This window comes from Podarcis cretensis (assembly GCF_951804945.1).
Source record: "Podarcis cretensis genome assembly, chromosome: 4".
In the NCBI taxonomy this organism is placed as follows: domain Eukaryota; kingdom Metazoa; phylum Chordata; class Lepidosauria; order Squamata; family Lacertidae; genus Podarcis; species Podarcis cretensis.
The window spans coordinates 85,722,868-85,739,189 of NC_137173.1; the positions used below are offsets into that span (position 1 = coordinate 85,722,868).

The 16,322-nt window shown below is 45.0% G+C and overlaps 1 protein-coding gene and 1 long non-coding RNA gene across 5 annotated transcripts in view; one reads left to right on the plus strand and one right to left on the minus strand.

Moving 5' to 3' along the window:
• The window catches only part of LOC307214364, a 67,591-nt gene extending 58,202 nt beyond the window's left edge, over window positions 1-9,389 (plus strand). The window contains exons 4-5 of the long non-coding RNA XR_013837984.1: window positions 8,679-8,855; window positions 9,150-9,389. This is a non-coding gene — a long non-coding RNA (uncharacterized lncRNA). The remainder of the gene's footprint in view (window positions 1-8,678; window positions 8,856-9,149) is intronic.
• CLYBL (citramalyl-CoA lyase) overlaps window positions 1-16,322 on the minus strand; it is a 194,950-nt gene that overhangs the window by 50,748 nt on the left and 127,880 nt on the right. The gene's annotated exons all lie outside the window — the stretch shown is intronic.

Sequence of the window (16,322 nt, forward strand, 5' to 3'; positions counted from 1 at the left end):
ATGGAACTGTGCACCATATTAGCCACAGTTTTATTTTGGAAGGCTGCCTGAGGCTGATGGGAGTTGTGGTCTAAGCTGTCTGGATGGCACCAGATTGGCAAAGGCTGGTCAAGACTTTTTGAACCTTACACCACGTGGTTTGGGCTATCACTCCAGTGGAATTTAAACTAGTAGCTTAAGAATGTTTCATACCAGTTCAACACATCCATATGGGCAGGGTATAAATAAACTAGCAACAACAACAACATCATCATTCAGCAAACATGTTTTTTCCAGCATCTGTAGTTCTTCATTTCGTTCTAGGGACTGTGGTTCTGCATGATATAGCAACCACCACTGCCATATCCTAAAATTCATTTGTTCATATGATTAGCAACTGTATGTTCAAGCATTTTGTCCTCTTTTGCTGTAGTTAGAAATACAAGCTCACAGAACTTGACTTCCCAAGGAGTCCATCAAGTTCCAGCACTGTACTGTTTTTTAGCTGAAGCAGTTCCCCCTGCCTTCAGAAAGGTCTCTTACATTGCTTTGCTGCACAGCTGAATGTAGTTTGATTTTCAATGGGTAGCTTACAGGTTTAAAAAGTTGTTACGTTATGTTTCCAACAGATATGATGAATTATTGCACATTGCTTTGGCCATTTTATAGAGAAGTAACCAACAAGTTTTATAAGCAATTTGGTCAATCAAACTTTATACATGCAGTAACCCCGTAAATAAAGATGGCGGGGTTAAGAGATGGGGAGCTTTATAGCAGATAAAAATTGGAATTTGGATTTCCCCATACGGAGACCAAACACTAGAGCGACTAAACCATCCAGGCTGCGAGAATTCAGCCGGCTTATTTCATTATGCATGCACAATCGCAATGAGGTCGTGCTAAACAAACCAAGAAACAGAAGGTGTGAATAACTAAGGATAACAAGGAAGAAAGAGATATAATGTATAAGTAAGCTTTGAATAATGCAAATATAAAACTTCGAATAATCACAAGATTATTCATGAAATACAGTTCAGCATCTATGGATGAGGATCAGCACCTAAAAATTATGGAAAGACAATTCTAAGGTTTATAGGGGCTTGGTGTATGGACAGGCAATTTCTTGAGATCTTTATCAAGAGTCAATTCATAGGCATAGCTTAAACAATCCATAAAAGGGCAATGAATGTCCTGAGACTTCCTGTTTCCTTGTGGTAATTTGAAACCAATTGATTATATATATTTATAGGCTTGCAACTTGTGGCAGTTCCCTTCTGTTTCTAGCTTTGTTATGCATACATAGTAAAGGTAAAGGTACCCCTGCCCGTACGGGCCAGTCTTGACAGACTCTGGGGTTGTGCGCCCATCTCACTTAAGAGGCCAGGGGCCAGCGCTGTCCGGAGACACTTCCGGGTCACGTGGCCAGCGTGACATCGCTGCTCTGGCGAGCCAGAGCCGCACACGGAAACGCCGTTTACCTTCCCGCTGGTAAGCGGTCCCTATTTATCTACTTGCACCCGGAGGTGCTTTCGAACTGCTAGGTTGGCAGGCGCTGGGACCGAGCAGCGGGAGCGCACCCCGCCGCAGGGATTCGAACCGCCGACCTTTCGATCGGCAAGCCCTAGGCGCTGAGGCTTTAACCCACAGCGCCACCTGCGTCCCACTTATGCATACATACTGTGGGTGTTATGCTCCCTGAATCCGGAATCCAGAGGATTCAGACTGGGACATATCACAGGTCACCCTATGTAGGAGGAAAGCTAGTAGGAGGACTTGAGACGTGATCATTACATCTTCAAATCCTGGGGGGTGAGTCTCCTGTAGCTTTTCCTGCTCCATAGCCATGCAGGAGCATGTGACTGTAGAATCAGCCATGGGTCTTTTAATGGTTAGTAACAGTTCTCCAGCTGCTTGGCACTGGGAAGTCTGGCCCTGGCAGCCTTTCTGAGGCTTCCGTGGACTCTAGTTCTCGCTGAGACAACACCTTTCTACAGCTCAGCTAGTAAAACACACTTGAAACTATCCATGGTCCTGATTGCTTTTCAGTGCCATCTAGCAGCACCATCTGAATCATATCTACTAAGAAGCAAAACCTAATGAATTCAGTAAGGCTCACCCTCAGATAATCGTAGTTGGGATTGCAGAGTTTGTCAAATGTAGACCAAGTTGCCTTCATCTGATTTGTCTTACTTGAATTCACCTCAGTCTGACAAACTTTGGCCTCAACTTGCTTGACCAGATCTGTTTTCTGAGCCATCCTGCTCTGCTTTTTGAATACTGATCACAGTTCCATAACATATATTATGGCAATGGCCTCATCATTTTAGGAGAGGTGGAGCCCAATGACTGTTCCACTGCCCCAAGGGGACATGATATTTCTCAATGGAGCTCTGGCAGTGCCCATAATCTCCTTGTTTATTTCACCCAGTACTAAACTAGCGGGCCTGTCTATCTTCCTGTTTATGCATACTGCCTTTCTTGTTTTCTGGTTGAAGGAACTACACTTCTATTTGCTGTTCTTAAGGAATGCACTTTATTGCCTCCAAAACCTTGACCTGTGCATCTGTACTGAATGATGCCATGAATGTCTGTGATAGCAGGCTATGAGAGGAGCAGTCTTATTTAAATAGCACAGTGGCAGAGTTGGCAGAGTGTCAGACTCAGACAGGAGACAACTGGACTCAAATTTCTGCTCAGCCAGGAAGGAGGGACAGTGTGGTGTGGCACTGAAGAGAAGGTAGATTAGGATCTACTGATACATCGCTGAATGAATTGCAGTAGATACGCAAGAGTTTCCAAGTCATCGCTGTTCAACAATAGCAAAAAAAATTAGAAATAATATTAGAAACACTGTAAAAAAGGGAACAAGGGAATAGGTTTGTTTAAAATAAAAGGCAATGTTAAATCTAGAATTGCGGATAGAAGATTAGAAAACGGAAGATTCGCGGATGAGCTGAAGGAAGTCAAAATTACGTATTTGTGATAATATTGAAAATGTATGTTTAAATCTTGTATTGGAAATTGAATAAAAATAATTAAAAAAAAACAATAGCAAAAAAATGAAATATTTATTAAAATCATAAATTAGCCTGCTGCAATGAAGATACCTTGAAGAATGAATGAATTTTTTGTTTGTTTGAAAGGACAGTGAATTTGGTATTACTATAAATAAATTTCTGGGATGAGCATGTGCTTTGAACCTCATAACTCCCTGTGTCACTGTTCTGTGCCTGGCTGTGGCTGATGGAGGTGTCTCAGCAAATAGCCAAGTAGATTTCACAAGCCTGAAGTTTGACCACCATTGGGATAGTCTTGCCGTTCAGATGAAGAGACCTACTTTAAAACCCTACTTTAGTCAGCTATTAGTTAGTTGTCACTGGGCAACTTCAGGCTAGTCACTGAATGGCAGAACACTGGATGCAGAAGGTCCCAGGATCAACTCTTGGTATATCCAGTTAAAATAATTAGGAAACAAGGAAAGGGAAACACTTTGCTCAAGACCCTGGGGAGCCATTGCAAGCCAAGTGTATCATTTAATTAGTTAGTTGAATTTAGCAGACTCCATACACAAAAAAAGTCCCATGACAACTTACAAAAAGTAGACAGTGCTGAATTAGATGGACAGATAACATGGATGATGTAAGTTCCCTGTGTTCTCATATCTTAGCTTAGGTTTCATTTCCACTGGCGTGGCTAGAGAACTGCCCTTTTTCCTTTGCACCTGTACTAATTTGATTGCTTAACTGAAAGTGATTGGGTTTTTCCCTAAAGACACACACCATTTAAATCCATTGAACAGCAAATTAACACAAGAATATCTCCCTCAACAACCCTACAGGCATTAAGAAGAATGAGTCACGGCTGCAAAGCCATGGAGGATGACATTGGCCAGAAGAAAAACAAATCCTGATGTGGGACGTCATCATCCACTCCCTGCTTGCATGACCAGGGAAAGGGGAAGCAAAGGCAACTGTGAACCTGGCATAGGAGTCCCATTTCCCTGGAACTGTGGTGTCAAATTCCTTGATGTGGCCCTGTGTGGCCATGATGTCTGCTCTGTGTGATTTCCCTTGTGGGTGCAGTCAGTGATTTCAGCTCAGATGAGGCGGCAGTTCCCCAGCAGTGATTTCAGCTTGTGGTAGCTAGCCAGGGCTGCATACCTAGCCTAGCATCCCACCCTCGTCGCCAGTGAAGTGTAGCTAGGTTCCCACAAGGGAAGACACGGTGATAACAGCAAGAACCTTTATTGAACTACATAACTGGGAAACAGGGGCAAAGCAACTGCCTGGGCCACTCCCACACCCAACGGGATTGGCTGTCTAAACTTCCAAGCTGCGAATCATGACTCAGAGTTCAAGGGCCAATGGCAGAGGCCCAAATCCTGAAATGTTCTGTGACTGGACATCATGTATCAAATCAGAACACAGGAGCTCAGAATCCTTAGTCCAGACTCAAGCTCAGGCAAACACAGACCACTGAATAGATAACAAATACTATCTCAAAATGCTTATACACCCTATGATTGCAGACGGAACAAGGAAGACAGTTTGTCCCCAGTCTATGGTCAGTAGAAGAAAAAGGTCCTCCCTTCTGGCAAGACACTATAAATGAAAGGACCATTTATCTAGATTTCATTCATTTTAAAAAGTTCTAAATATGCATGCAAGTCATTTCATCCTGGGATGGGATATACCGTAAACAGAACAAAATGATTAAGGAAATAAATGTAATAATTATTTGAGGGAAAACTTTTGATTACTGTAACAGCTATTATTATTATTATTATTATTATTATTATTATTATTATTTCCCACTCTTCCTCCCAAAGAAGCTCCTCCCAGAAATACCAAGAAAGGTTTTTTCCCACCTTTCCTCAAATGTGTTAGGAAAACAGTTCTGTCCACCCCACTTCCCCCAAAGTTTCCAGTGCCCTAGACAAAGGTTGCAGATGAAACAAGAATGGAAAAGCAAATGACTGTATTTATACAATCACAAAAAGTGCAAAGGCTAACAAGTTGCAGTGATTTGACTGGCTCCCCTCTTGTCCGTGACCAGATTCTCTAGGGAGATTTGCAGAAGAAAATCTGAAGATGGGACAAGAGCAAGGATTCATTTGTCATTTGTTTATTAAAAAGTAAAATGCAACATTTAGGATTTTGGGAGAAAAGGCATAAAACGTGAATTCTGAATCATTGCCTCAAGAGAAATTGAAAGACTTGGATTTGCAGATGGCAAGATGCTTACTGCAATCTGAAAGGGTCTATGCTATAATGGTAGGAAATAAAGACTATATACACTTTCTTCCTCTGTCCATCTGCCACTGTTATGGTCTTGTGTGGGGGGTGATATTATTCTAATCTGGACTGTTTGCAGGCGGATTTCACTCATTTCTCTGCATTTCTATTTGTCACAAAGAAAGCAGAAGATAGATAGCTAGACAGATAGATAGAAAAAAACTACTACTGCTTTTGCTGCTGCGTAATTTAGACAATGAAGCCATTGTACTGAACTGTAACAGCTTTTCTCTGAAGATGATCTCCTGCAGTTGAGCGTAGGATGACTCTTGGGGGCTGAGTGTTTGCAGATGCTATGGAGTAGACATGAGACATCTCAGCTACCGTAACAGAAGCAGCAGCACCAGCGCAAGGAGGTCAAATCAGAGCAAACATTAGTCATTGCCAACGGAGTCTTAAATACCATTTTACATACCTAATAATTAGCAAGAAAAGGCCACACGAAAAGAGCCAACCTATCTCAAGCAGCGTACAACAGTGAGACAGCTCACGCACTCATCTGGCCAAAGATCATCTTTGCGTGGTAGAGAATGGGCCTTTGAAGAGAACCATTGGTTGCTCTTTCTCTTGCCTCTTCTAATTTGCAATGCTGGGAATGTAATTCTAGGATGCAAATCTCCAACTGCTTGACAGCAGAGATATAGTAACCTGTATGTTTTGCTCATGGGGCCAACAGCAACTTGGGAAAGGGAGGGATTTTCATCCAGGAAACAGCATGGAGGGGAAAAGTTAAACTACCCTTCCCCAGCACTGCAGTCCTGATCAAATTTATGCTCCCCCTCAGCAATCCAGTCAGCTATTTGAGGGAAGAATAATTCGTGGCAGGAGTAGCCTTGAATGGCAGACCCTCCAAGTATCCCTATTTTACAGGCACAGTCCCGAATTTAAAGAAGCTGTCCTGGTTTCTGATCTGATCCCAAAATGTCCTGCTTTTCCTTAGTATGTCCCTATTTTCATCAAAGAAGTGTTGGAGGGTATGGAGTTATGTGATCCCTGTGCCAAGAGGTAAGTAACTATACAGTGGTACCTTGGGTTACATACGCTTCAGGTTACATATGCTTCAGGTTACAGGCTCCACTAACCCAGAAATATTACCTCGGGTTAAGAACTTTGCTTCAGGATGAGAACAGAAATTGTGCTCCGGTGGCGCGGCAGCAGCAGGAGGCCCCATTAGCTAAAGTGGTGCTTCAGGTTAAGAACAGTTTCAGGTTAAGAACGGACCTCCAGAACGAATTAAGTATTTAACTTGAGGTACCACTGTACAACCTTTAGAAGACATCTGAAGGCAGCCCTGTATAGGGAATTTTTTTAATGTTTAATGTTTAATGATGTTTTTCTATATGTTGAAAGCTGTACAGAGTGGTTGGGGCAACCCAGTCAGATAGGCAGGGAACAACAACAACAACAAAGGACATCCCTATTTTCAACATTTGGAGAAACGTTGGAGGATACGGAATGGATCTTCTTATCCGAAAACAGCAACCAGATTTGGTCTGGGGAGGATGGATGCTTCCAGGCATTGTGGATGTTCTCTGCCCTCCTGCCAATGCCAAGACAGCTAGAATGTGAGTTCACATCAATGTAGAGTGAGAAAGCCTGTTCCTTTGTTACACGACTGATGATCTACATGCAGAAGACAACAGGCGGAAGCCTGAGATTGAAAACATTGTTTTACAAACATGCTTGCAAGCTGCTTTGAATACCTAATAATGGAAAAGGGAGTGTGGGCGGGGATCTCTTTAAGTACACAAATGGTGCGAGGTCCAATCATGGGTCTGCCGATGTCACGAGTTTGGCCTGAAGGATACACGGGTGAGCTCATACACTTGTTTTCGAATACAATTGTGCAACTCAATAATTAAATGTGTGTGTTGTATACGTGTGTAATTTAAAAGAGGAAATCCTGGTTACATTCTCCCACAGTTGCAGTGAAATTAATGGGTATTAAAAAAATATATTTTTGACTAACATTCCATCAAGCTGTTGGTCAGTGTCTGCACGATACCTTCGAAATGGAGTTATTTCCATTTCCATCTATTAGGAGCAGGGACGGAAGCAGCAATGTCTGTTTCTCTCCTACAATTTTTCAATTATGGACTCTTTTTCTTTCAGCTGAGTAGTGGTGATGGAGGAAATGAATTTCTTTTTTGCCAAGATCACCACAAACCACAGGCTTCATATTTCTTCTCAACAGCAATCTCAGATTTCCGCCATGCCTAATGTTGAAGATGTAAGATATTTCAGTATGGGAGTGGAACACCAAGATAAACAAGTTTAACCGAAAGAAATCACTGAAACGCTTTGGGTGGGATTCCCCCAATGACTCGCATTAGTGCAAGCAAGAGCTTCCATTTGCACAACAAAGATTTACCCCCTCTCCTCCTGTGCCCCTCAAAGCCCCACCCCCCAAATTGCCCTGGGTGTGTGGGTGTGTCAGGAGAACTTCCAGTTTGCTCCATCTGGCTTGCACTGGTGTGGTGGTCACCTTAGCACAACACAGAATCCTACTCTTTATTCAGAAACCAGGAATGTGACAGTGATGGCTGGTGTCCATTGGGGCACTGGTAAGCCTGAAGGCATGGAGGCTAACAGTAGGTGGCGCCAGAGCCAATGACAGGCAGATTCAGTTAACTCTACAATGGCAATACTAAGTCCACGGAAGAGGAAGCTGACATCCAGTGCTGTCTACTGGCTGTAAGTAAGGAGGCAGGGCAGGCTGAGGTGCCCCACTAGATACAGTCCACTAGAATGTGCTTCTCTTTTTACATGTGAAGGTTGTCTTGACTTACAAGAGTGGAAAGAAAATCAGCCAGACACAGCACTAGTTATGGGAATAAGCTTCCGCTCGAGCTAAATTTAGCTTACCAAGAACAAGCGGAAAGGCTTTCTCCACCCCCTCCAAAGGAGGATGAATAGGCAGGTCAGCTCTGTACCTGGCGGCAGGTAAGGACCTTTCTGTTTAAGCAGCGTTTGGATTTTTCTTAAGTGGAGTTCAGAATGTTCCACTCGCTGATGTTAAGAGAGGGAGGGGGTCTCTTTTGGGCTCTCTGCCCTTTGTATGGCTTGCCTTCTTTCTTTTATGTTGAGAAGTCTGCCAATATGGGATTTGCAAACGGCTGCCAAAATGGGATCTGTGCCGTTTCTGCTGCCAATCTTTAATTTAGCATATGTACAAAGCTAATTTTTGGACCAGATACCGAAGCTTGGCATCCCCACAGGCATCAACCAGGTTATTGTGTTTGCGTCGCAACTGAACCAGATACGATAGATTGATAAATAGATAGATAGATGGATAGACAGACAGATATAGGGAGGTGCTTTTCGTTTCACCATATATAAATGTGGTCTAAACAAATGGGTGCCACGTCTTAAATCGCCTTTTTCTTATCTCTCTCTACTGTATAGTTCAGCCTATCACATTCCCAGTCTGTGTTGCCTGGAGTATGAGCCAGCACAGACAATGAAAAACTCCCAACTCCCTACTGAGAACGTCTTGGAACTGAAATGTGAAAATGTTTCCCTCCGAAAAGGATAGCAAGTTTCTTTATAATTTTATTCAAACTATAGAGTTCCAGGTAAGAAGTAAGTCTGTTGGTTTTCTAAAAAGAATTCTTAAAAAGAATTTTAAAGGGTGAAAAGGACACATCTTTTCATATACAAAACAGAACTTTTTGAATCTCCACCTTTCACTCCAGCCTTCTAACAGGAGCATTTGTGACCCACAAAGAAGGTTTTGCAAAGAATTCTCTAGAATGTACAGAATTTTACCACTGGCTCTACTGTCCAACCAAAATGCATGTGTTTCTTTCCTAGTTATAGGCTTACAAAGACTCCAGATAGACATTCCACACATTCCTTTCTTCTTGCGGACTCCAGAATTTATAGTAGGAGTGCAAACAAGGCAATGGATAAATGATTATGGACTATGGCTGGATCTCTACATGCAGCTGAATGAGGCGGGAATAAAGTGGCAGAATAGATTGTACCACCTCTGATTTCAGGTGGAGAACTTCACATTTGCATGTAAAACAAAAAACAAAAACAACTAACCAATCAACCCTCCCTGCAAACAGAAAATCTATACATTAACGAGTGGGGATTAAACCCAGTCTTTTGTTGTGCGCGTTTTCTATTTGCATTGATTTTTATTTTATTTTTTTGTAAAGGTAAAGGTAAAGGTAAAGGTACCCCTGCCCGTACGGGCCAGTCTTGACAGACTCTGGGGTTGTGCGCCCATCTCACTTAAGAGGCCAGGGGTCAGCGCTGTCCGGAGACACTTCCGGGTCACGTGGCCAGCGTGACATCGCTGCTCTGGCCAGAGCCAGAGCCAGAGCCAGAGCCGCACACGGAAACGCCGTTTACCTTCCCGCTGGTAAGCGGTCCCTATTTATCTACTTGCACCCTAAGGTGCTTTCGAACTGCTAGGTTGGCAGGCGCTGGGACCGAGCAGCGGGAGCGCACCCCGCCGCAGGGATTCGAACCGCCGACCTTTCGATCGGCAAGCCCTAGGCGCTGAGGCTTTAACCCACAGCGCCACCTGCGTCCCAGGGTTTATTTTTTTGTAGCGGAGAGCAAACCTGCAGACACAAAGTGGTACAGTCCTCAGCACTATGTTACCTCATTTTGAGGATCTCAGGGCCAAAATGTCAAAGAACATGGGGTCCAAATTTTGTGGTCGCTGTCTGACGTGAATTTGGACAGAGGGGGCATTTTCAGGGAGAAACTGGATGAGAGGGGGAAAGAATTGGACTTGCCCTTCCTTACTGCAGCTTCACTGGTGAAAACACCCTCCTCTGCCCTCACATGCTACCCACCTGCTGCTCAGCAAACCCATTGTTGCAGACCTATAATTGTGGCATATCCATGTCATGGTAAGACATAAGCCCAGTGAAGGCTGGTCCATTAGGGCAAGTGAGAGTTTGTTTAGACCAGGGGTCAGCAACGTGCAGCACATGGGCGGGATGTGGCCCACGAAGACCGTTTTACCTGAACTGAGCCGCCCGCTTGGCGAGTTCCCCACGCATTGCGCTAAACTGGCGCAGTGCGGCATGGGGTCTTGCTGAGCGCCGCGGGAAATTGCGTCTGCGCACACGCAGATACTGGAAATCATGTCTGCGCATATCCAGACGCAGAAAATTGCTTCTGCGCAGGTGCGATTTCCGGCACCTGGGCATGCGCAGTCCGGCCCACAGCGATCTCCGTGGGAATGATCCGGCCCATGGCTGGTAAACCTTGCCGACCCCTGGTTTAGACTCTGGGTGAGAACCTGGAGGCTGCAAGGAAGGAAGTATCAGACGGAAAATGAATTGATACTGATTTATAAATATTAGTAACTTTGGATTAATGCAACATATTTATATGCAACTGTGTATTTTTGCAATACTTTGTTTAAGTTGTCTGTTGTTGCTTCTGTTTTTTGTATACTGTACTGCAGGATTTCCCAAGCTTGAGTACTCTCTCCAGCTGTTTTTGGACTACAGTTCCAATCACCCTTGACCACTGGTCCTGCTAGCTAGGGATGATGGGAGTTGTAGTCCAAAAACAGCTGGAGACCCAAGTTTGGAAAACCCTGGTATACCCCCCCACACACACATTACATTAAGTGGCACAGAAATTAAATAAAATAAATAAATAAAAATCAAACCAAAGTGGGAACTTACAACTGGTTCAGGGAGTTCTATTGGTGGTCAGCTGCCTCCTCCTCCTAAGTTTGTGCTGCGCTTACATAACTCAGCAGCAAGGAGGAGGAGGGCAAAACAATGCTTTGTGGGCTCTAGCTCCACAGCCATTTGTTCTGGCTCCCCCTACTGTTGGCCTCCCTGCCTTCTACCCTATCAGTACCAATGGGCGCCAGCCTCCCCTGCATAAACCTTGTAGCCAAGGTTGGTTCTTGGCTCGGTGGCCATGGTTTGTTAAGAGTGAAAGAAATCACAATCACTGGTTCAGACAATATGTGGTAAAGCTCCCTCCAGCGTGAGATGGGAGGAGTGGGAAGGAAGGAAGTGGGAGTGATTCACTTGTGTACAATAAACCATGGTTTCTTGCTCACAAGTGATGTGTGAACATGGCCAATGCTTAGCTCCACAACAGATACAAAAGCAAATTTAGAGCGCAGTCATTATACCAGCTCCCCCCTCCCCAATTTTTCTGCATGGTTCCGTCTACCTTGGATTTGTTTAATTTTGTTATGTGTGATGTTTATTGTTTCATGGAATAATCTCCATGCAAACCTCGCTTCTGACTAAAACAGCAAGATCGTACATCCTCTCTCTCTCTCTGCTTAACTTTGGCATAAAGAAAAGGGTTGATTAAAAAAAGAAAGTAAAGGCAATTTTATGCACAAAATGTATTAACGATTTTTTTTTTAATGCTGTGTTGAGAAGAAGCTGGCCTACTCTCTCACAGCAGCAAACAGTGAGCCCCATAATGAGAAAGGATTATCGTTGTGCCTGCTCTTGGAGTCTCGCTCCCCAGGCAGCCCAAAGAATGACTGAGTCATGCAGGTGATGCATTCACTGTAATGAGATGGACAAAACCTCAAAACCCACATCTAGGCTTCTAATAGAACTCCTTGTGTACCCATGCCTCTGGCAAAAGAGAAAGGGGTAGGGGGTAGGGGGAAAGAGCAGTAGCAGGAGATGAAAACAAACCCACCCAGTGTCGGGAAAAACCAAATATATATAATATTTATAAAATGGCCTGCTGTTCGTACACACTGCACAGTCATGCAGAAAACCACAGTTTGATTTCCAATCCGAGCCTCTTCTTCCCTGGGCCGGCAGGGCTTGTGAGAACTATGGAAGCAGCACACTGAGCCAGTCCTTGGGGGAGGAAAGTGCCCCATCTCATTCAACAGCTAGCCCTCTGGCTGATTAGTGAAAAGGACTGAAAAGGACTGACAAGCTCTTAAGGGAGCTGTGTCCGGTTCTTGTTGGCTGGGAGGCTGATGGTCCTGGCACAGACAGCCCCCAAGTCACAGGAGGGGAGGCTTTTCCCAGCTTTCTAAGCCCCGTCCTCAAGGCTCCGTTGTCACTGTCACAACAACTTTTCCCCATCAAGGACCAGTTGGGGCTCCCACAGGAGTCTGGAGATGGCCAGACCCCCGACCGAGAGCCTCCGAGCCTCACACACGGCATCGCCCAACTCTCCAGCGCCAAGACCAGGGACAATGGAAGCCCGCTTCTTGATTGGGGTGAAAAACACAAACTTAGGAAGGAAATCCTCATAAGCCAGCAATTCCTTTTGTTTTCGTCTTCCTGGTGACAAATGGCAATTTCAAAACTTCAAGCCTTTAAATCGTGTCACGCAAACAGGCACTTTTGCTTCAGCCCTACAATGTCTCCTGCGGCGGAGGTGGCTCAGAATTTGTAAGAATTCCCCCCCCCCCCCGTAATACTGGTTGAAAACATAGCTATTGCAAAACCACATGTCTCTAGATTTCTCATTTCTCTACAGATGGGGAATCAGCAGCCCTCTCAGAACTTGTTGGACCACATCTCACACCAGTTCCATTCAGAGGGGTGATGGGACTTTTAGTCCAGCAATATCTTGAAGGCCATAGATTAGCCACCCTTGCTCTTTATAAGGGGTGGCTAACCTTTTATGGCTCAGAGGAGAACTCACCCTTGGCTCAACTCCGGGGACAGCATACCAGCAGCTGGTCTGCCCCAAGGTGGGTACTGCCTCCTCATATTATCACACACATACACACACCCTTCTCAGCTGATCCACACAGATCAAATGAAAGCATTTTTTGCTCATCTCTCTACTCATCCAGTGATCAATCTGCAGGCTGGGGATGTGGCAATTTGCCTGCCCATTATGTTTATTTGTTCCTCTTTTTGCTGCAGTTGCCAAATTTAGTGGGGTCTTAAAGGTAAAGGGACTCCTGACCATTAGGTCCAGACTCTGGGGTTGCGGCGCTCATCTCGCTTTACTGGCCAAGGGAGCCGGTGTACAGCTCATGTACAGGTCATGTGGCCAGCAGGACTAAGCTGCTTCTGGCAAACTGCAGCACCGCACGGAAACGCTGTTTACCTTCCCGCTAGAGTGGTACCTATTTATCTACTTGCACTTTGACGTGCTTTCGAACTGCTAGGTTGGTAGGAGCAGGGACCGAGCAACGGGAGCTCACCCCGTTGTGGGGATTCAAACCGCCGACCTTCTGATCGGCAAGTCCTAGGCTCTGTGGTTTAACCCACAGCGCCACTCGCGTCCCTCAGTGGGGTCTTAGGAGGCCATTTACCTTAGGAGGCTGTTTACCTTCCCGCTAGAGTGTTACCTATTTATCTACTTGCACTTTGACGTGCTTTCGAACTGCTAGGTTGGTAGGAGCAGGGACCGAGCAACGGGAGCTCACCCCGTTGTGGGGATTCAAACCGCCGACCTTCTGATCGGCAAGTCCTAGGCTCTGTGGTTTAACCCACAGCGCCACCCGTGTCCCTCAGTGGGGTCTTAGGAGGCCATAGAATTATGTTTGAGGGCACCCAACATCAGTATACAAAGAACACAAAGCGAGAGCAATGCACTGCAGCAATGCATAGCGCCCTGCAGAGGTTGAAATCTTTACCTTCCCTTAGTATGGGCCATGTAGGCTGGGGTTGATGGGACTTGTAGTTCAACAATGTATGAGGAGAGGTACTGTGTTGTCTACGCCAAGCATGGAGGGAGAGACAGACAGAATTAATGTGTTCACTGCAGTTAGTCAGTAAGTAGAGGAACAGCAGTAATAGCAAGGGAATGGTTTATAACCAGCCACAGCCATTTGTATTGCTATACTTTAAGAAACAGGCACATTTCCCATGTGTTAGGTTGGCTGTCTCTATTCACTTACAGATTGCTTTGCTTTAGAGTCCAGTTTTGTTTTGTTTTAGAACACAGCTGAAATAGCTGGTTGATCTTACTGCTTACAGAGGAGGCTTGCTTTCTGGTGGCAATAAGGCTTCTTCCACTCACACTGTATTTTGACACTTTGGATGCAGAAATAAAACCCCAACCGACTCTAAGGGCTCTTCTTCTGCATGAGGTATGCTGGGTTTTCCAGCAACATGGCTCAAAGGCAGATCAATCAATAACAAAGCAAATCTAAAACCATGCATGTTTATAACACCCGCTGCCTGCAAAGTAAAACATCTGTGAGCCTTTAATCACTCAAAATGCCACACAATGAAGACAGTGCTTAACGTACTCAATTTCCCATCCCTAAGTTGGAGGAGCCCATTGTGGATTACTTCATGGGTGCTTGTCAGCAATGATCGGGCCCCACAGTTTCATGGTGGGGGGCACATCTGCATCCCAAACTGTGTCCCAGTTGGAGTCAGCTTGCTTGTTGCAAGGACTAAAGTCAGCCAAAATGTCTTACTTCCTTAAATATCCCTTCCATCCATCCATCCATCCATCCATCCACCCACTGTTACAGAGTGACTGTCATAAATGGTTGTGCATTTAATGAATAGTCCAGTTTGGCAGACAGCCTGCAGCATTTTGAGTTTGACTAGAATTACTTTATCCATGTTTTACATATTTCACTACCTGCTACACCAGAGACACAATGTTGTCTAGAAACAAGGACTCAAGTTTTTTTATTACTTTTTCAGCAGTGCAACACAAATACATTTTGTGACATGGAACGAATTTTTTAAAACTTATCGAATTTTCCATCCAGCTATTTCTGTTAGTGTTAGCCCAGTAATGAGGCAGAATGAAATCACTGTCTCAGGCAGTGGGTGGCAAATTGGCCCTTCCTAAGCCCCCTGCTCAAGGGACGCAGGTGGCGCTGTGGGTTAAAGCCTCAGCGCCTAGGACTTGCCGATCGAAAGGTCGGCGGTTCGAATCCCCGCGGCGGGGTGCGCTCCCGCTGCTCGGTCCCAGCACCTGCCAACCTAGCAGTTTGAAAGCACCTCCGGGTGCAAGTAGATAAATAGGGACCGCTTACCAGCGGGAAGGTAAACGGCGTTTCCGTGTGCGGCTCTGGCTCTGGCCAGAGCAGCGATGTCACGCTGGCCACGTGACCCGGAAGTGTCTCCGGACAGCGCTGGCCCCTGGCCTCTTAAGTGAGATGGGCGCACAACCCCAGAGTCTGTCAAGACTGGCCCGTACGGGCAGGGGTACCTTTACCTTTACCTTTTAAGCCCCCTGCTCACCTCATTATTAGCTTTGCCCACCCATCTACCAAGGCAATATAGATTGGGCGGCTGTAACATGCTCTCCATTAATATATTTCTGAAGACCCTCCAGAAACTCTTTGATTGTGGAAACTGAAGTTAGTATGGTTAATGGTGGTGCTCCATAAATTCCTCAGCAGACCACCATTATTCTCTCAAAAACAGAGTAAGCAAATGTAGCTCAACTTATCTTCAGATGTTTCCAAGCTGGCTGGGGCTGGTGGGTGTTGGAGTCCACCACAGGCCTCCAAACCTGCCTTAAATTCACTCCACCTGCACTTGACTTCAGTTGAACAAAAAATGGTTTGATTCAAATCACAGAATCATCACTTCCGCCCCAGGTGAGCGGATTCTCCTGATTCAGAACCGACAAATTCTGTAACTTGTGAAAACTTGTTGTGATTCTAAAGATATCAAAGTGTGGGCAAGAAGCATGGAGTTGCCCTCCCTTCATTTTCCAGAGTGGTCACTTTGAATTAAAAGTAAACTTGCCATATTTCATCTGCTAACAACCTGAAGTCTCCGTCTGTACTTTTCTAAGGAGGAAAACCCTAGGAGGCTGAAAGTTGGCAGCCTCAAAAGCGTAGCCTGGGAGAACAAGCCAGATCCCAATGCCCCTGAAATTCACAAATTCTTCTCTGCTAACCAATTATGCCCAAGAACAAACATGTTCATGAGAACCTTTTTTCTTTTCTCGCACGTACATCATAACCGGAGTGACATAATTCTTAGATGCCTTTCTTTTGGGTTGCTCAACCGCCGCAACAAGCAACGGAGCAAATTGCAAAATAAACCCTACTTTTCCTAGTGATGTTGACAATTTCAGTCAAGCATACCTTAATGAAATTAGAGATGCAGAAAATATTTTTTGACAAGAGTCTATGAA